This window comes from Leopardus geoffroyi, chromosome A1 (genome assembly GCF_018350155.1).
Source record: "Leopardus geoffroyi isolate Oge1 chromosome A1, O.geoffroyi_Oge1_pat1.0, whole genome shotgun sequence".
Lineage (NCBI taxonomy): Eukaryota > Metazoa > Chordata > Mammalia > Carnivora > Felidae > Leopardus > Leopardus geoffroyi.
In genome coordinates this window covers 235,884,366-235,900,373 of record NC_059326.1, presented here as the reverse complement: position 1 = coordinate 235,900,373, position 16,008 = coordinate 235,884,366, and positions in this window count along the sequence as shown.

The following is a 16,008-nucleotide window of genomic DNA, read 5'->3' as shown; positions in this document are numbered from 1 at the left end:
CACTTGGAAACACCACTGGGCTCAGAAATCAGTTATGTGGAGAGTAAACTATTAACCGAGGTGCAAGGCCATCTGGGCGACACAGCCCCCCCACCCCACCGGGGTGACACCGCGCTCCATAACAACAACAGCCAGCTCTAGGTCGGGTGGAAATTGTTTCACACAATCTGTTGCTAGTTTGTCGGACAAAAGGGACTCTCTTACGCCCTCAGTGCCTCTTCCGTGAGCCCACATGCTTGATGGAAGGCACCGTGAGAAAACTAACGTCGTGCACACAGAATCACACGCTCGTCTCTGCTACCTGGTCACGCACAACCCTGTGCTCTACGCCCCGTGCCCAGGACAAAATAGTTGCAATACGGTGATGCCCAACAAGAACCAGTCATTCAAGCCAGACGTCTGATTACAGCAATAAACAGTAGGATCCACATCAATTAATAAAGTTGGAGTGATTTACTCTGAATACCAACATAAGTGAAGAAAAACACTGTTGCTGTTTTAATTATGAACTCACACTCAGAAGGTGAATGTTGGAGCGCCTGGGTGGCTCAGTTGGTTACACGTCTGGACGTCGGCTCAGGTCATGATCTCGTGGATGGTGGGGTCCAGCCCGGCGTCGGGCTCTGTGCTGACAGCTCAGAGCCTGGAGCCTGCTTCGGATTCTGTGTCTCCCTCTCTCTCTGCCCCTCCCCCACTCATGCTCTGTCTCTGTCTCTCTCTCTCTCTCTCTCTCTCTCTCTCTCTCTCTCAGAAATAAATAAACATTAAAAAAATTAAGTAAAATAAAATTTAAAAATTCCATGGTAGGTCTATGGAACACTGTGGTTACCAATGGCGTCCTACTGAATTACTCACTAGTTCATGGTGTTGAACAGTTTGACCGATATTATCTTGTGATTTTCACGGTCGACAGTGTAAGATGAGCAAAGCCGGATCTGTACTCATAGGTACAGATTAGGATAATGACTCAGTTAGGATAATGACAGTTATATGATTCATGCAAGTTCCTATGGCTGGAAATTCAGAATTTCAAACTCAAGCCCAAGTCCTCCGTCTACTTCGCTGTCCTCTCCACATGGAGCTCAGCGTTTGAACTCATGGACTTGAGCTTCATAGCCACCACCTCACTTTCCCAGTGCGTCAGTTACTCAGAGGGGCTCAAAGAAGCGGGGGTGTTTTTCCAAACCCTGTTGACGGTGTGTTTTTCATGAGTGCAACTATTAAATCCTCAGAGTTTTAACGGTTGGAGAAGTCGATTTTAACTGAAATGGAAACTGCAAATAAAGAACGCCTAATGCCCTAAAGAAAATCTTCAGCCGTGATTCCTGCCAGACCTGTGATTTTTAGGAAACAGACATGAGGTTTGGGAGTCGCAGATGCTGGGCGGGTAATTCCTAAAAGCCCAGGAATTGTTCCCCAACACGATCACAGGAGAGGTGTCAGCGAATAACTGTTATCTGTATGGTGGAATCATCAAGTGTTGAGAGACTAAGAGGAAAATGGTGAGCCTCAAAGTCATGTGATATAACAGATGAATGGCCCAAGGCCTTTATGCTGTCAGTTAAGACATCTCAGGGGGGTGAATGGCTAACCCAAGATGTAAAACGTGGTGCCCACAAATAGACATCGAAGGCCCACTGACAACATACAGGCCATTCTGGACAGATGAGCACGCTGTTCCTTATGCCCCGTAGAGCAGAGACGACAAATGAGGAGATTCACAAGTATCCCTGATAAGGAGGAGAGGGTTTACACTGTTACAAAGGATCTTTCTTCTAGATTCATCCAGTATGTCGTGTGCCTATCACAGAGGGCCAGGTGACCAGGGCCAAGTGTGTGTTGAATGCATCAGAAATCTGCGGAGGGGAGAGTCCTGTCCCAGAGCCTGAGGAAGACTGCTTGTGGGGTTGTAGGAAAATCCAGGGTGCCTCACGCGGGGGCCCTTAGCTGGCCTTCTCGGTGCTGCACCTGAAGACACTTGGCATTCATGCCATCCAAAGTCTGACTCCCAAAAGGTTTCCATGCCCCCACCGACCCCGTGCGGAGAACCCTCACTGTGATTCCACGAGCAAGAACACAGCACATTGTTTCTGTCCTTTCCAACGTGAATTTTTTTTTTACAGAGGACCCAATGCAAATAAGCTGCTAACTCGGGTTTCCCTTAATGCTAGGTTCAAGTGCATGGATTTTTGTACACATTCATTCACCTGCTGTTTTCTCATGTTCTGCCCTGTTTCCAAGAAATTCTCCATAATTCTATTCACATATATCAAGAATTCCTAAGAGATGTTTTAAGCCAAATTTGATTCATTTACTTTCATTATTTTGTATTGTGTGTGTTTTATATACTCTCCTTCATTAAAAAGTTGCCAAAACGATGTAGAATTCAATCATCAGAGAGGGCAGAGAACTTGGATCCCTCAAGTACCATGTGCCAGCGTGAACTAAGAACCTTGTTTCCTGGAGCGAGCAGGGCGTTGCACTGGCTGAGATCCATCCATCAGCCCACATGCTTACTAACCTCTCACGTGGGATCCTGCCCTGTCCTTTGTACATCAGAGAGATTTTTCCTGACACCTTATTCTCGTGCACACACACACAAGATTCTTACCTCCAAAGAGAATATCTCTATCACATATCTCTTATCTACCTGTGGGTACATTCAAGTTCAAAAGACCATGCTGGGTCACCTGGGGGGCTCAGTTGGTTAAGCGTCTGACTTCTGCTCAGGTCATGATCTCAGGGCTCATGGGTTCGAGCCCCACGTCAGGCTCTGTGCTGACAGCTCAGAGCCTGGAGCCTGCTTCGGATTCTGTGTCTCCCTCTCTCTCTCTGCCCCTCCCCTGCTCATGCTCTGTCTCTCTCTGTCTCTCTGTCTCTCTGTCTCTCTCTCAAATAAGTAAACATTAAAAAAAATTTTTTTTAAAGATCATGCTAAATCTTCTCTCCTACTGAAATTTCCTTTGCAAAACTTCTCAGTTACTCTCCTTAGAAGTAGAAGCCAGTGGCTTTTATGTTTCAGACTATTTGTAAAGAATGTACCCTTCTAGCTGAGAAGACATGAGGAGCAGAGAAAAGGTCCAATAAATAGGAAGTAACAGTTTCAGAGGAGCAGAGAGAAAGGGGACAAGCAACATTGGACGTGAAAATCATCACTGAATTTTCCAGATTTTAAAATCCTGCTCCAATTTTAGGATTTTAATCTCAAGCAGGATTAAAGAAAACCAATTCACATAAATGCACATTATAGCAACATGAAAGATTATTGAATACAAAGCGAAGATCTTTAAAGGAATCCTAAGAAAACGCAGATTTTAGCAGAATGACCAGAATGGCAATTAGCTTCACAGTTAACTTCTCAACCACAATAAAGAAAGCCAGTAGCCACTGCAACGTCAGCTCTAATGTTCCGTGAGAAAACACCTATCGGGCTAGAATTCTATCCCCAGTGAAACCATGTTCCAACCGCAGGGATAAAAAATAATAATAATAATAATAATAATAAAAATACAGGGGTTGGACTACTACTAAATTTTCCCCGGGAGAAATCATGTACTTTGGGAAATGAAATGTTATCTCGGGAGGAAAATTTGGAATGCAAGAAAAATGATAAGGAAAAAGGAAAGCAGGGGGTAGCACCACGGATCATATTTTAACTGCATAAATCAATACCAGTCTTCTATAATATGTGGATTGAGATACCAAGATGAAACTAAAACCTGGGACAAGGAGAGCAGAGACATTGGAGCTGTTTAAAGGATCTGATGCTAAATCCTAATGCTCAGGAGGATAGTTCAGAAATATATTAACGCTAGACTCTGTTAAATTAAATATTCCTGTTACCTCTAGGGTAAGGAGTTGTAGACTGGAAACAAAATCCCAAACTGCTAAGTTTTCCTCAGAAACACACAAACAAAAGGAACAAAGAGAAAGTTATTTCCAATTAACCCCTAAAAAGACACGAAGAGAAAATATTAAAATATTTAAATTTCTAAAAAGTCAAAGTATCAAATTTTTGTAAATGAAATTAATAGGGAAAACACACTAAGATGTGATTAGGGATGGATATATAAGTGGGAACCTGACTGAACTACCACAGCAACAAAAACAAAGATTAAAAAAACTTTCAACACCCTTATACAACCATTTGGAAACAGTAAATTATTCACTGTTCACAAAAAAAATTCCACTTGTAATATTTACCCAAGAAAAATTAAAGCACATATACACACAAAAGCATGGAGCAGCTTTGTGTTTAATGGTACAAAATTGGAATCCACCTAAATGTCCAACAAAAAGGGAATCAATCAATCAATCAATTAGAGGGGCACCTGGGTGGCTCTGTCAATTAAGCATCCAACTTCAGCTCAGGTCATGATCTCATGGTTCGTGAGTTCGAGCCCCGCATCGGGCTCTGTGCTGACAGCTCAGAGCCTGGATGCTGCTTTGGATTCTGTGTCTCCCCCTCTCTCTCTCTGCTCCTCCCCAGCTTGTGCTCTCTCTCTCAAAAATAAATAAACTAAACATCAATCAATCAATCAATCATAGTGTAGTACTCAGCAGAATATTGCTCAGCAATAAAAATGCATAACTATTGACTCATACAGCAACATCAATGAACCTCAAAATAATATGCTGAGTAAAGAAGCCAAGGCTTGGTTGTCTGGGATGGGTAGTGGGTGAGGGGTGGTGGGAAGGGAAAGAGGGAGAGGGTACGCAGACATGAGGACCCTTTGGGACTGAGATATACGTTCATTGTCTTGATTGCGGTAATGGCTTCACGGATATGTACGTAAAGCAAAAACTTACCAAACTGCACACTGCAAGATGTGGTTTCATTGGGTGCCAATCAGACCTTTACAAAAAAAGCTACTTTTAAAATTGGAACTCGAAACCATGACACTTCAGTGGAAATGAGCCCATCCAGCATCCAGATCTTGGTTCCTTATACCATTCTCCCCCAGAGGGACCCAGCACTCTTTAGAGAAATGGCTGATTCTGGGGCTGTGACAGGAAATACATCAGAATGTAAGTGAATACTCAGAAAATAAAACGATGGGGTCATGACACCAGAACTGATTGGAAGTACTCACAATGACTGAAGCTGGAACAATTTGAGCAACAAAATAAATAAGGTAATGTGGTATTACAGCCCAAAGTATGTAATAAATACCCTTGAGTCCATATTGATACAAAGACGTGATTGAATGAATCAGCAGATGGGAAATAAAAGACAAATCTCCCATAGAGAAGAATTCCAAGGAGCATATGTAGACATTCCTTCATCAAGAAGGTTTCTCAGGGCACCTGGGTGGCTCAGTGGCTTGAGCGTCGGATTTCGACTCAGGTCATGATCTCACAGTCCCTGAGTTTGAACCCCGCGTCAGGCTCGCTGCCGTCGGTGTGGAGCCAGCCTTGAATCCTCTGTCCCCACCTCTCTTGCTGCTCCCACCCCTGCTCACTCTTCCTCTCAAAAATAAATAAAACATTTAAAAATATATATTAAGACAAAAAGGTTTGGCTTAGCTCTCCATGCTAAGAGAGGGTCACCCCTCCGTACAGGTGGGTCACCCGTAGGTGGGGAATGCTTGGTGAGGTATTACCAGACAAAACAGTCTAGAAAGGGAGGAAGGTAACATTGTGATGGGGATGGCCAGAAAACACAACCTTGGCCAGGTGATCGAGGTCAACACCATCACTACAAGGTCATGTTGACAGTAGGGACCCTTTATATTATGTGATGGGAATGGCACTTTACACTGTGGTCTTCCTTCCAAAATCCATAATACCAGTCTGATCATGAGAAAAACATCAAACAAGTCCAAGTCGAGCCAAAATCTATAAAACTCCTGATCAGTATTTTGCAAAGCTACCAAGGTCATCAAAAATAAGGCAAGTCTGAGAAAATGTCACAGCCCACAGGAATCTAATGAGACATTATGATCAAATGCAGTGTGATATTCCATACTGGGATCTGGAACAAAAAAGAACATTAGGTAACACTAAAGGAATCCGAATATGGAAATGGGTTAATAATAATGCATCATGATTGTTTTATTACTTGTGACAAACATTTAATATCAATGGAAGTTATTTATTAACAATGAGGGAATCTGGATTCAGAGCATAAAGAAATACTTTGTACTATCTTTGCAACTCGTCTATGAAGCTAGAACTGATCTGAAGGCAAAAGTTTGCCTGAATAAAAGTATTCTGCAAAATATGAACCAAACTTGGCATTGAAAATATAATCATTAAAATAAAAATTATCAATAGATGTGAGGGCTCTAGCTGACTACAAGTGGTTAATAAATTGCCTATTTTCACTGAAGAATTTTCTTAGAGTGAAGAAAATGAAAGAGCAACACACAGGGAAGCTAAGGAGATAAAGAGATTACAAAATACAAATAGGAAAAGTAGTGAGGAGATCGGGGTTGGATAGAAAAGACTTCAGTCAAGGGCAGGAGACATGATATTGAAGCCAAGAAAAGCACCCACATTTCAGTATATTCCCAAAGCCGGGGTAGAATTCCGTACATATTCCTGAAAAACTTGCTTGGTGACTGAGGAATACATGGCTGTTGGCCCAGCTAACTCAGAACTGCAAAGTCATTCCCAGGAACCTCTGGAAGGAGCCAAGGTTATTTGCCATGCATTTTATAACTCACATTTTTCTCTAAGCAGTCACCATTTTCCCAAGACTTGAAGAAATCTGAGAAATATGTCACAATGCAAAGTTCTACGAACAAACAATCGTCATTTATAAATACTGAGTTGGGGGGCGCCTGGGTGGCTCAGTCGGTTGAGCATCTGACTTCGGCTCAGGTCATGATCTCACAGTTCGTGAGTTTGAGCCCCTCATTGGGCTCTGTGCTGACAGCTTGGAGCCTCGAACCTGCTTCAGATTCTGTGTCTCCCTTTCTCTCTCTATCCCTTCCCTGTCTGTGCGCTCTCTCTCGCTCTCTCTCTCTCTCAAAAAAAAAAAAAAAAAAAAAAAAAAAGTCAGTAAATAAACATTAAAATGTGTCATGAATTTTAAAAAATAAAAAATTATAAATACATATATACATACATACATACTGAGTTGGTCTACTGGAAAAAACACACAGGGGCGCCTGGGTGGCGCAGTCGGTTAAGCGTCCGACTTCAGCCAGGTCACGATCTCGCGGTCCGTGAGTTTGAGCCCCGCGTCGGGCTCTGGGCTGATGGCTCAGAGCCTGGAGCCTACTTCCCATTCTGTGTCTCCCTCTTTCTCTGCCCCTGCCCTGTTCATGCTCTGTCTCTCTCTGTCCCAAAAATAAATAAACGTTGGAAAAAAAAATTTTTAAAAACACACAGACGCAAAAACACATCAGGGTGACCGATAAAACTAAATGAACAAGAACAATATGTTTCTATGTTTCAGAAGTAACTATTAGAAATGTTATGGAAAGCAATATTTGCAAGAGCACAGAATTGAAATGCAGCATCTTTTTGAGCAAAACTGTAAAACCTTCCCAAGGACATCAAGATGTGAATAAACAGAGCACTTATCCACACTCCTCTGGTGGAGGGTGGTGGGGGGTCTTACCGGGAAGCAGGTGACCTTGAGGAAGGCCAGCAAGACAATGACAGCAAACCCATGCAGGGAAACACTGATGCCTGTTGACCTGCCTGGTTAACCCATCGTGGAGAAAGCTAAAAGCTACTTGTCAACTGGGAAGAAAACACGTGTAATGTAGAATGTCAGAAAAAAATGTTTCTGTTTTTAATAATACTGAGCTCTTAGAAGTTACAGAGGACTGTTTTTTATTTATTTATTTTTTTTTATTATTTTTTTTTTTTAACGTTTATTTATTTTTGGGACAGAGAGAGACAGAGCATGAACGGGGGAGGGGCAGAGAGAGAGGGAGACACAGAATCGGAAACAGGCTCCAGGCTCTGAGCCATCAGCCCAGAGCCCGACGCGGGGCTCGAACTCACGGACCGCGAGATCGTGACCTGGCTGAAGTCGGACGCTTAACCGACTGCGCCACCCAGGCGCCCCAGAGGACTGTTTTTTAAAACAGGCTCAGTAAATGAACTTGTAATAGTCAGAAGTGCAAATGGTCTCCTGCCCGTCTTTCCCTGGCCACCCTGCCTGCCTTCCCTGCCATGCTGCCCGTGGGCCCGGGTACCCCGTCTCCTGGCTCAGGGGGTGGATGGTACCCCAGCTGAAATCCCAGGGGGAAGCCTGTAACAGACAAGCAATCAATATGAGTTTCATGAGCGACTATATTAGGTAACGAGTGTCTTAGATGCGGCAAGAGAAACTTACTTAAGCTGGAAAATGTGGTGAAAGGTTCAATTATACCCAAAAGAACTCAGGATCTTAAAAATACTGCTAGATATGTTACACTGATGGGGTTTAATAAACCACATGAATACATGCTTTTTGTTTTGTGTGTGTGTGTTACTAAGATAAAATACCAACAGTTCTTTATATGACTAAGTGGTTGATTAAGAAAAAAAAAATTTGTCTTCTATAAACGCTATATAAAGTCTATGTTGTCTTATATAAAATCAACATCTGGGAATGTTTGCCAAATACTCTAATCCCCCAAAACTTTATTTTCTGATTGCTTGGTTTAAGCAGTTTGTATTTGGTTACAAAAGTTCTGTCGCTTAACACGTTAAAATTCGCCATTGTGTATATGCTGTTTACAGACGCTTTCTCCCCAGTAACCTTGAACAGAGACACTGGAAGTCAACAAAAGTGACTAGAAGTGTGCGTTTTATTCATTCAGGTCGGGGAGCAGAAGCATACGGGGGTCATCACAAGGAAGGCGGAGGGAGCAGAGGGAGCCTGAGGTGTGCTGATGCTCAGAATCCCAAGGCCACCTGTCCTGGGCAGGCTCGGACCACAACGAGAGGGTCACCAGTGTTCTGTGAGTGGCACCTGCTGCGGGTCCGGACCAGCTCGCAGGCACGTGGGGACAGGACGGGCGCTGGGCCAGGGGGCTGCCCTCCGGAGGTCAGCACTCGGACCATTCCAGGAATCTTTCTCCCATGGAATTGCGTCCACTTTCCTTCTCTTCCTTTGTATGATCTCTAAGATTCAGACTGGTTTTGCTAATGATTGTTGGTGAAATGGAACGAGACCCAGACAGTAAATCACTACTCTCTGGTTTGGGACTTTCAGGTGTCCCTCTGGGTGGAACGGGAAATGACCACCACCAATTAGCACTGACGAGCAACATGGACGAAACAGATGACTCTCAACAAATGCTAGCCAAGTCTGGAATCTCTGAAAGATCCTCACGGTTAGGGTTAAGGTCGGGGTGAATTTATTTTTTGAATTTAATTCAAAACTTTGGAATTGGAGCGGGTGAGAATCGCCCCCAGCCCCAGACACAACCTCCACATGAATCTGCTTCTGAACCACCTGCCGAGCGGCAGACCCCTGTGTTCCTGGCAAGAGTTCCCAATCTCCGCAGAAACTAGATGCACGACATCTGGCAACCAAGGATGGTCATCCCTCTGCAGCGTGATGAGCAAAACCACAGGTCACATTCCTGCAGAAAGCCTGTGTCCAAGGTCAAAAGCCCGACACCAGCCTTTGGCCAGAGGGAAGTGGAGGCCAGACCAGAAACGAATTGGGGGAAGTAATAGCACGTAACAAACACACTCTCACCTTGTGGGCTCCAGAAGCTGTTTAAAACCCTTTCCATAGGTTAACACGTCCAACCGCATAGCCATCCCATGAGTAGGTGCTATTGTTAAGCTCACTTTCGAGCTGGGCGCGGGGGCGGGCAACTCGCCCAGGCCACACGACGGGCAGGGGCTCTGGTGTCTGTGCTCCCGACTGCTCCTCTCCACTGCCTGTGCTCCAGGACAGACCACATGGCTACACCCTTCTGGATTTGTGCACCATCTGGGAGGAAGGGGGAGAATGGGTGGTTCAGGACCTGCCTCTAGAAGAGCAAGAACGTGAGAAATAGCCTGGGGAGAAAAATTAAGAAAGGCTATCGTATTTGGCAATGGAGACGACCTTCCCGGAGAAATTTCAGGGGGCCATTTGGGGGATACAAGGCGAGGAAGGAGACGCTCAGGCTCTTGGCCGCAGAGAGAAGGACCCTGTGATGGCAGCTTATGCATGAGACGGACGCAGGAGATCCTTTTCGTAGGAGGTCAGGGCTAAGCGAGTTGTCAGTGGTAGGAGTGGGGCCGCGAAAGAGGGAACCGCAGACGATGCGAGAAAGAGCTGAGGCACCCGCGGAGGGAGGACCCAGAGGAAGTGGGAGGCCCAGGTGGATGGGAGCACTGGACCCTCTGAGAAGGGAGCACGCGAGAGGAGCCGAGAGCTGATGACACTGGCCCCGTCACTGGCACCATGCATGTGCCCTGAAGGCTCTCGGTGTGAGACTCTTACGTCAAGTTCATCGTGCTCCTCAGCCAAGCCAGAGGACCGGCCCAGCAAATGTGCGGCTGGGTGAGAACGTCCCGCCTTGACCTCATTAGCCCTGCCTTCTACACGGTTCCTCTGAAAGCTCGCGCTGAACTGGCTCCTCGAGTCTCGTGCCCCAAGAGGAAACACAAAGCTCTCTCTCCGGGTCCCGCCCCAGTCAGAGCAGAGGCAACCAGGTCCCCCAAAGCAGTTTGCTGTCACAGCTCAGCGTCAAAATCGTCTGGCCAGCTTGAGGCCTCACTTGTTCGCGTTAATGAGTGTCCTGTGTTTGCAACGCTTCGAAGCTGTTGGGTGAAGGTAGATCGTTAGATTAACACGTACGGCACAGACATTCCAGCCTCCTCCAAATCCCCTACCGAGTAAAGGAGGCATCCGCAAATCTAACTGGAAAGATTGGTCTGAAGTACAGCTGTGGCAACCTTCCTGGAGTCTTGCGGTTTTCTGGGTCCCTGGCTCTGCATTTGTGTCCTGAAATCATCGGAGCGGTGTGAGCGCGGCCACCCGACCCGGCCATTCCCGGAACGGCCAGGAGGAGAGGAACCCAGTTAGCTTTCACATTCACCCCTGCCTGCACTGAACGTGCATTTTGCATGCAGCCCGTTGGACCAGGAACATCTCATTGTGCCATCACTGTGGTCCAGTTACTGTTGGGTTTTCTAGGCGATGCTAACCATGAGAACAGGAGAATAACTGCCTAGGCGTTAAATAAATGACTAGGTGGGGGAAGGTAGGAGTTGTCCAGAGAGAGAATACTCTTCAGCTCCTTTACTGATCACCAACACCCCCGCACTTCGTGGGGTTTTCTTTGGAGATTTGATTCAACCGACTATTGCTGGTAGACGACGCATCCAGAGTTCAGAGGGCGAGTCTCGCAGACAATGCTTGCGTGTTCTGTTGCATTTTATGTATTGGTTCCTCGTGCCCACGACACTCGATAACCACCCTCCTCGCCTCTGCTGCTCTCTCCTCTCTTTGCCCCTTGCCAAGTCAAATGTCTGTTGTGCTGTCCTTCGCCGAACAAACGTCTCCTGAGTACTTACTATAAGCAGCCGACACCAGTAGGGGTGGCAAAGTATGTGTGGTTGAAGAAGGAAGCGTCCCTTCGTTAAGGAGATTAGTACGAACACTAGATAAGTCGACAAAGAATAATCTAACAAGAAAGAGTATATGGCAGAATGTAAGTGCCAAGAGAAAAGATGGTTTATGGATGTGTATTTTCTGTATTTTGGGTGTTGTGACATTCGTGCCGTGTCCACCCGACAGAGGCAGGTAGGGTGGTAGATGGACTGAACAACGTCCAGGTGCCACGTGCCTTTACGTAAATGATGTTTCTCTTTTTTGTTTACCACCCCCCTGTGAAGCGGGCGGTCTCCTGTCCCACGTATGGATGCGGAATGGAAGAGTGTCAGGGTTACGAGATTTCTAAATGTGCAAACCCGGTGAAGAACAGAGTTATTCGCACACAGGCCTGACTACCAGCTATGGAAGGTGTGGATTTCTAGCATTTCCTTAGCAACGATCTCTGTAATTATCTCGACTCCATATTTTGTTTCGAAAACTCCTGTAGCCTCGCCTTGGAACCTGGAGGCCAGGGGACCGATTGTGTCCCTCACTGTTTGCAACTTGTATGCGTTGATGACACAGACCGAGACTCTCAGCCTGACATCAACTCATTAATTCACTCTGTATTGTCGTAAGTTGCTTTCTTGCTTTTTTCTTATTTTTTGTAATCATTTCTCATTTGTAAAATGTTTTCACTCTTTTTCATATGCACTTGTATTTCATGACATCCCTTTCCAATGTTATCATTTCTTCTTGGTGCACTCCTACTATCTCACTATTATCATTCACGCCGATATCCCTTTGGGTACTTTTTAATGAACGTAACGATCTGTTTGCATTTCTCTTTCAGCTTCCTTTCTTCTAGAACAGGGTCATCCGGTTTTATCATTTTGGTTTTTATAATTTATTTTCTTGGGCATCACTCTGTCTGAGGTTACTTGTGACTCTTGGATCTGAGCTCATCCTCCGGAAGACTTCTCTGATTCAAAAGAATTCAGCCTCGATGGGAATCTCTGAAGGTCTCCAATCGTCAGCACCTGGGGGTCCTTCCTCTCAGGTGAGGAGGAGGAGAAATGCCCCCGCATGTTGAAAGCCTCTCAAATCGAATTCAAAACTCGAGCACCACGGGCAGAGACGTGTTGTCACTCTGGTAAGCCAGCCTCCAGCACCAGGACAGATGCACAGCAGGCAGGCGGCAAGGATTTATCGGATGGACACCTAAGTGAGCACCCCAAATGCAATCTCCAGTTCCCCATGCTGGTAGACAAAGTGTTGTAACTTGCAACAATGGCAGCTTATCCAAATTAAAAATACAGTATCAGTATGCGGCCCAGGGTCACCACGTCTTTTCTATCAACTCTCCGCATCCACATCACGTCTGGACGCTGTAACATGCCTGTGGCATCATGACCCACACGTCATTTCCGCTCTGGGGGGACTTGAGAATGACAGTGAGGAAAGGCCATGTGGACTGAACAATGGTCATCGTTCAACCTCCACGGGGCTGCTTCTGCCAGAGAAAGGCCACGTGAGCATCAGAGACCTGTTTGTCCTTGTTTCTAGGGGCGATGTTTTTCTTTAGCTCAAAATGAATGCACTGGGGTTTAACTATGTGTAACTTTGGTGGAATAAATACAGGAGCACTTGAACTTAAAAAGAACACGTATGGGCGCCTGGGGGGCTTGGTCGGAAAAGCTCTGACTCTGGGTTTCAGCTCAGGTCATGATCTCACGGCTCATCGGGCCCCGTGCTCACAGGGCAGAGTCTGCTTGTGATTCTCTCTCTCCCTCTCCCTCTCTCTCAAAATAAATAAGTAAACTTCAAAAAAGGGAGAGAGAAGAACAGCATGTATTGCACTCAGTCCTTTTTTTTTCCAACGTTTTTATTTATTTTTGGGACAGAGAGAGACAGAGCATGAATGGGGGAGGGGCAGAGAGAGAGGGAGACACAGAATCGGAAACAGGCTCCAGGCTCTGAGCCATCAGCCCAGAGCCTGACACGGGGCTCGAACTCCCGGACTGAGAGATCGTGACCTGGCTGAAGTCGGACGCTTAACCGACTGCGCCACCCAGGCGCCCTGTCCTTTAAAAGACATTGTATGACGTCCTACCCCCTCGTCATCCCGTCTATACTGCGGCTCTGCTCGCTAATACCAATTCTGGAGTGACCTTTGCCCCAAACCAGTAGTCTTCTCGGGTGGAGAGAAGAACCCACACCTTCTTAACCAAAGGTTTCTTTGGCTTTTGAGATGATTTAAGAATAAACAACGTGTTGACCGGGGAGCAAGTTATGGCTTAGACTCTCCGAAAATTCCAAAAGAATTTTATGGACTCTGTTTTGGGACCATCGCCGGTGTTGGATTTTGCAGTTAGGAGAAAGAGAGCAATTGTCACTCAGGCTCCCAGGTGGGTAGAAAGGAGGGTTTTCCGGGGGTTCTGCCGCACGCTGGACTCCGCGAATCCTGTGAGACAACTAATGCTGTTGGGTCACACCCGCTTACATAAAAAAGCACAGACGTATTGACTTCGCAACGTCTCCAGTGCATGGTCTGAGCGACCGATGGGTGTTAACAGCAGAGGCTTTGAGAGACGTTGGCCACATGTCTGGCCTTCTGAATCCACTTAGGTCCTCCATGCTGCCCCTTCCCTAACTATGATCGACAGTGGGGCTCCCCTTCCACAAATACTTGGCATCGCCCTCCAGGCTTCTCTCGAGGATTAATTTTTCCCTCAGATCAGATCCTGCGTTTGACTCAATAAAGCCCACAAAGTGTCATTGGCCTGACACGTTGCATTCAGAAGACTCTTAGAGGCTTCTGCCTACCTATCAGTTTCTTTTTTTTTTTTCTCTGTTTGCGCGGATGTATTTATGTATTTGAGTGTGGTTGACACACAACGGTCCATTAGCTTCAGGTGTATAACTTAGTGATTTACAAGCTTATGGATTATGCAATGATCACCACAAGTATAGAGATGGTCTGTCCCATTACATCGCTATTACAGTGTCATCCACTGTATTCCTTATGCTCTGTTTTTTATTCCCCGGACTTACTCATTCCGTAACTGGAGGCCTGTACGTCCCCTTTCCCTTCACCCATTTTGCCCAACCCTCTCGTCCTCCTCTCCGGCAACCATCAGTTTGTCTCTGTATTTATAGTTCTGACTCTGATTTCTGTTTAAGTATTCGTTTTTTTTTAGACTCCATTTATGAGTGGACTCATGGCATTTTTCTTTCTCAGTCTGACTTATTTATATATACATTTAAGCTTGTTTATTTATTTCACGAGAGAGAGAGGGAAAGAAGGAATCCCAAACAGGTTCCGCGCTGTCAGCACAGAGACCGACACGGAGCTCAAACCCACAACCCAGAGCTCATGACCTGAGCCGAGATCAAGGGGTGGACGCTTAGCCGACAGAGCCACCCAGGTGCAACATCAGTCTGACTTCTTTCACTTAGCACAACACCCTCTAGGTCCGTCCATGTTGTCTTAAATGGCACAATGTCATCCTTTTTCATGACTGAATAATACCGCCCCAAAACAATCCACAGATTCAATACAATTCCCATCCAAAACACCAACGGCATTTGTCACAAAACTAGCACAAATAATACTAAAATGTGTATGGAACCACAGAAGGTCCCAAATAGTCAAAGCAATCCTGAGCAAAAAGAACAAAGCCGGAGGCGTCACGATTCCAGATGCAGTACAAAGCTGTAGTCATTAAAACAGTATGGCGTCGACACCAAAACAGATACATGGATAGTGACCCCAGAAATAAACCCGCGTTTATGTGATCAATTAACTGATGACAAAGCAGGAAAGAATGTCCAGTGGGAAAAAGACAGTCTCTTCAACAAATGGCGTTGGGAAAACTGGACAGCGACGTGCAGAAGATTGAAATTAGACACTTTCTTATGCCACACACAAAAAATAAATCCAAAATGGATTAAAGACCCAAATGTGAGACCTGAAACCATAAGAGTCCTAGAAGAGAGCACAGACAGTAATTTCTCTGACAGCAGCCATAGCGGCATTTCTCTGGATACATCTAGTGAGGCAAGGGAAACAAAAGCCAAAATGAACTATCGGGACCCCATCAAGATAAAAAAACTTCTGCACAGCAAAGGAAACAATCAACACAATTAAAAGGTAACTGACAGAATGGGGGAAGATATTTGCAAATGACATATCAGATAAAGGGTTAGTCTCCAAAATCGATAAAGAACTCATACAACTCAACACCAGCAAACACAACAATCTGTTTAAAAAATTGGCAGAGGACCTGAATCGACATTTCTCCAAAGAAGGCATCCAGACGACCAACAGACACATGAAAAGATGCTCAACATCACCCGCCATCAGGAAGATGTAAATCAAAACCACCATGAGATACTACCTCACACCCGTCAGAACGGCTGAAATCAAGAAGACAAGAAACAACAGGTGTTGGTGAGGATGCGGAGAGAAAAAGACTCTTCGCGCACCGTGGGTGGGAATGTAAATCGGTGCGGCCGCTGTG